The sequence below is a fragment of the Oncorhynchus mykiss genome, chromosome 21 (assembly GCF_013265735.2).
Source record: "Oncorhynchus mykiss isolate Arlee chromosome 21, USDA_OmykA_1.1, whole genome shotgun sequence".
Taxonomy (NCBI): Eukaryota; Metazoa; Chordata; class Actinopteri; order Salmoniformes; family Salmonidae; genus Oncorhynchus; species Oncorhynchus mykiss.
Window position 1 is genome coordinate 40,447,568 of NC_048585.1, and position 6,033 is coordinate 40,453,600.

Below are 6,033 nucleotides of genomic sequence, written 5' to 3' on the forward strand. Positions count from 1 at the left end.
AGTCTGTCACAATTTACCCAAGATACATCATGGTTTTGATGATTTCGAACACAGCCAAGCACTTCAGAAGCAAGTCTGATTAATCAGGCTGTAATACACATTGAATTGATATATACAGCCTGAAACGAATGTCTGCAAAATCGCGTAAATGTTCCTTACAAGCCAGAATATTTAATAAAATTACATTTAAACTTACTCTACCACTTGTCTGTGAGGTTTCTCCTTCAGCTGCTTGAAATTTGATACAAAATATCCACAGAAAAGTATTGCTTACCCGACTTTTTAGAGCCTGTGGTTCAATAAGTATATGGTTCAACTTGGCACTGAGGTAAAATTAGTTTTATATTGGATATTTGGCTTTCTCTTGTAAATAGCTATTGAACCAAGCATGCCATGGCAATGAAAATGGCGTATTCTGAATCAGGGGAGGATGGAGAACAATCCACACATTTTTCAAACAAGGGACCTCTGGCTTTCTCATTCAATGTTTTTTTTTTAAGGAGGCCAAGAGAGATGATAGAGGCGGCGAGGAGTATGCAAATAAGATTCTCCCTTTTAATCTGTTCAGGATGCTCATTTAGAGAGAGCTGAGGCTGGTGTGACATTTTGACACAACTTTGGAAGTATGCTTGGGGTCATTGTCCATATGGAAGACCCATTTGTGACCAAGCTTTAATTTCCTGACTGATGTCTTGATATGTTGCTTCAATGTATCTAAATAATTTTCCTACCTCATGATGCCATCTATTTTGTGAAGTGCACCAGTCTCTCCTGCAGCAAAGCACTCCCACAACATGATGCTGCCACCCCACAACATGATGCTGCCAACCCTGTGCTTGGGATGGTGTTCTTCGGCTTGCAAGCCTCCCCCTTTTTTCTCCAAACAAAACGATAGTGATTATTGCCAAACAGTTCTATTTTTGTTTCATCAAAGCAGAGGACATTTCTCCAAAAAGTACGATCTTTATCCCCATATGCAGTTTCAAACCGTAGTCTAGCATTTTTATGGCGGTTTTGGAGCAGTGGCTTCTTCCTTGCTGAGCAGCCTTTCAGGTTATGTCAATTAAGGACTCGTTTTACTGTGGCTTTTGATACTTTTGTACCTGTTTCCTCCAGCATCTTCACAAGGTCCTTTGCTCTTGTTCTGGGATTGATTTGCACTTTTTGCACCAAAGTACGTTCATCTCTAGGAGACAGAACGCGTCTCCTCCCTGAGCGGTATGACAGCTGCGTGGTCCCATGGTGTTTATTCTTGCGTACTATTGTTTGTACAGATGAATGTGGTACCTTCAGGCATTTGGAAATTGCTCCCAAGGATGAACCAGACTTGTGGAGGTCTACAACAAAAAATTCTGAGGTCTTGGCTGATATCTTTTAATTTCCCCATGATGTCAAGCACTGAGTTTGAAGGTAGGCCTTGAAATACATCCACAGGTACACCTACAAATGACTCAAATGATGTTAATTAGCCTATCAGATGCTTCTAAAGCCATGACATAATTGTCTGGAATTTTCCAAGCTGTTTAAAGGCACAGTCAACTTAGTGTATGTAAACTTCTGACCCACTGGAATTTGATACAGTGAATTATAAGTGCAATAATCTGTCTGTAAACAGTTGTTGGAAAAATTACTTGTGTCATGCACAAAGCAGATGTCCTAACCCATTTGCCAAAACTATAGTTTGTTGACAAGAAATTTGTGGAGTGGTTGAAAACTAGTTTTAATGACTCCAACCTAAGTGTATGTATACTTCCGACTTCAACTCTATATAAATGTGATATTTCATATTTTGTTTTTAATACATAATACAAAAGTTTGGGGTCAGTTAGAAATGTTCTTATTTTTGAAAGAAAATAAAAAATGTTGTCCATTAAAATAACTTCAAATTGATCAGAAATACAGTGTAGGCATTGTTAACGTTGTAAATGACTACTGTAGCTGGAAACAACAGAATTTTTATGGAATATCTAAATAGGCGTAAAGAGGCCCATTATCAGCAACCATCACTCTTGTGTTCCAATGGCACGTTGTGTGAGCTAAGTTTATCATTTAACAGGCTATTTGATCATTATCAAACTATTTTGTAATTATGTTAGCAAAGCTGAAAACTGTTGTCCTGATTAAAGAAGCCATAAATCTGGCCTTCTTTAGACCAGTTGAGTATCTGGAGCATCAGCATTTGTGGGTTCGATTACAGGCTCAAAATAGCCAGAAACAAAGGACTTTCTTCTGAAACTTGTCAGTCTATTCTTTTTCTGAGAAATGAAGGCTATTCCATGTGAGAAATTGGCAAGAAACTGAAGATCTCGTACAACGCTGTGTACTACTCCCTTCACAGAACAGCGCAAACTGGTTCAAACCATAATAGAAAGATGAGTGGGAGGCCCCGGTGCACTAACTTGTAGCGTCATACCCAAGAAGACTCGAGGTGGTAATCGCTGCCAAAGATACTTCAACAAAGTACTGAGTAAAGGGTCTGAATACTTATATAAATATAAGATATAGATATATACAGATATATACATATTTTCACATAAACACATACATACCCAGACCAACCAATATCTTAAGGTCTGAAACGAACCCCCGCCCAAAAAACAAAAATAATAATAATGAGTACGAATTGCTCTCAACATGGTAATCCAGCGGCAGGTCAGTCGTCCAGCCAGGATGAAAGTGATATGAAAGCCCCGATCGCCCCCCAGTGGCCGGACCAGCATCCTACAATGCCCGGGAACAACAATAAAACGTCAATCGGCAGCCCTTACTAAAACAGTTTAATACAATTTCCCACGCTATGACACATTATGGATTAGAGTCGACGGGCAGACCCTAACACGCAATGAAAAGGTGCTCTAACCTGTACAGGGGACTGGTGTGTATTCCCGGGTTAACTTCTCTGGGTCCAAAACCGAGGAGAGACAAATCTTCTCAGGAGTCTAATTCTGAGTCTGGCAGGGAAGAGAAAGGTTGCAGCGAAAATGGAGTTTGTAGAGTTTGGTCATGACATCCCCGTAGCCGGCGTGCTGCTTTGCCACATCAGGCGTATAATCATCATAGACACGGAAGGGAAGTCCTTTATGTAACAGGTTACCCCTCTGAGCCTCACGCAGGATAAGATCCTTGGTCTTGAAACTGTGACAACAGATGATTACTGGGCGAGGACATTGGTCTGGTCCAGGCACAGGGACAAGTGCGCGGTGTGCACAGTCCAGCTGCGGATCTGAAGCAAAAACATCCAATCCCATTGTATCCCTCAGTAGCTCGGCGAAGAAGTTGTGGAGCGAGAGCAGGCCTCCACCCCCTCTGCCAGACCAACCATACGAAGGTTATGGACCAGGCCTGCTAAGTAAACCATCTTTCACGAAAAGCCTCTGCATACTTTCCTGTAAGGCCATGCATAGCTTCTCTAATCCATCGATCCTACCAGCGTTGAATTCAGAAGCCTTCGCTAGGTCCACAATACTCTGGCCCTGTGAAGCAACCGTTCGATTGGTGCTCTTGATTTTGGTGTCCAGTTCAGCAATAGCAGCCTTGAAATCCTATACTATAGCAATTCTAGCAATTCCTTCTAGAAATTGTTGCATGTTGCGTTGATATTTCTGTTCAGTGTACAATATACCAACACAATAATCTCCCGAGTAACACCAGTCCACATTGAGAATAGAATCACAAGGTTAATATTGAGGAATACTGAGAAATTCAGTTCATCACTGTACATGGCTTTCTTACACAGTCATAACATTATGCAATTTTTTTCATCTAACTCTGTATTAGGGTTGAAAAGTTCTGGTATCTTTCCAAAAATCCCAGGTTTTCCAGAAATCCTAGAACTAACGAAAACATTTTTAATCATTCTGTTATATGAACTGGAGATATGACCAGAGGGAGGAGCTCTTTCTTATCATAAAGACTTTGACAAGGGGCAAAGAAAGGAAGCACATTCTCCCTGAATGTACAACTGACGAGCAAGTACATATGAGACTTGGTCTCAACGTTGTAAAACGAGACCTGACCGCACTCGTAATTCACAAACACCCCCACTTTTGTAGGCAAGCCGCCAGTAAGGGTGAGAGAAAAGGCAAAGTTGGTACAGGCATGGATCTCTTTGCCTTTGATGAGACATGGAGACCACAGGACTTGGTTGGGGTTCGCCACAATGAACTCTTTCCTACTCACCGATTGCCGTGCGACTCCTAAGCACTAGTTGGATTTACCTTGCACCCCCACCTGAAACATATAATGTGCCTGTTATTGAACTGGTTTCCAAGAACTTTCCCAAAAATCCCCGGATTTCCAGAAATCCTGATACCAGGAATCTTTCAACTGGGATTTCTGAAAAGCCAGGGATGTTTTTGAAGTTAGTGGTTTTTGCGGCACTAGATGACATGTTATGTCTTCTGTGATGATGTGTTACAGAATATGGAACATTGTGCTGTCTGCCTTTTTTAACTTTTCTATTGTGTGTGACGTGGAGCTTGTGATGCAAAACCAAATAATAAAGTAACATGTCGTCTCTTCTCATCTCACCTCCCAATAGTGTTTTCCAGAGCTGAACTAGTCTTAATCCAAGACACAAACATCTTTGATGAATCTTTCTGGGTTTTGTTAACCGTCTGTTTCCTTGGTGATTTCAAGACTTCTTTCCCATCTAGAGAGACTATGAGCCAAGGACCTGCATATGGAGTGATATTAGTGCCAACAGAAATGAATTTGTATTCAGAAATTGAATTACTCTGAATGCATACATTGGATTAGTATGTAATACTAACGCTCTTCAGGACGCTCTTCAGGATGTGGCAGGGCTTGAAAACTCTTATGGACTACAAAGGGAAACCCAGACGCGAGCTGCCCAGTGACGCAAGCCTACCAGACAAGCTAAATGCCATTTATGCTTGCTTCGAGCCAAGCAACATTGAAGCATGCACGAGAGCACTAGCTGTTCTGGATAACTGTGTGATAATGCTCACGGTAGCCAAACCTTTAAACAGGTCAACATACACAAAACCGCTGCGCCAGACAGATTACCAGGACGTGTACTCAAAGCATTCGCGGACCAACTGTTAAGTGTCTTCACTGACATTTTCAACCTCTCCCTGACCGAGTCTGTAAAACCTACATGTTTCAAGCAGACCACCATAGTCCCTGTGCCCAAGGAAGTGAAGGTAAACTGCCTAAATGATTACCACCCCGTGGCACTCACGTCGGTAGCCATGAAGTGCTTTGAAAGGCTGGTCATGGCTCACATCAACAGCATCCTCCTGGACACCCTAGACCCAATCCAATTACCACCCCAACAGATCCACAGATGACGCAATCTCAATCGCACTCCACACTGCCCTTTCTCACCTGGACAAAAGGAACACCTATGTGAGAATGCTGTTCATCCCATCTCACTAAGTTAAGGACCCTGGAACTAAACACCTCCCTCTGCAACTGGATCCTGGACTTCCTGACGGGCCGCCCCCAGGTGGTAAGAGTAGGCAACAACATGTCCGCCCCACTGATCCTTAACACTGGGGCCCCTCAGGGGTGTTTACTTAATCCCCTCCTGTATTCTCTGTTCACCCACGACTGCATGGCCAAACACAACTCAAAAACCATCATTAAGTTTGCTGACGACCCAACAGTGGAAGGCCTGATCACCGACCACGATGAGACGGCCTATAGGGAGGAGGTCAGAGAACTGGCAGTGTGGTGCTAGGACAACAACTTCTCCCTCAATGTGAGCAAGACAAAGGAGCTGATCGTGGACTACAGGAAAAGGCGGGCTGAACAGGCCCCCATTAACACACGACGGGGAGGTAGTGGAGTCGGTCGACAGTTTCAAGTTCCTTGGTGTCCACATCACCAACGAACTATCATGGTCCAAACATACCAAGGCAGTCGTGAAGAGGGCACGTCAAAACCTTTTCCCCCTCAGGAGACTGAAAAGATTTGGCATGGGCCCCCAGATCCTCAAAAGGTTCTACAGCTGCACCATCGAGAGCATCCTGACCGGTTGCATCACCGCCTGGTATGTCAACTGCTCTG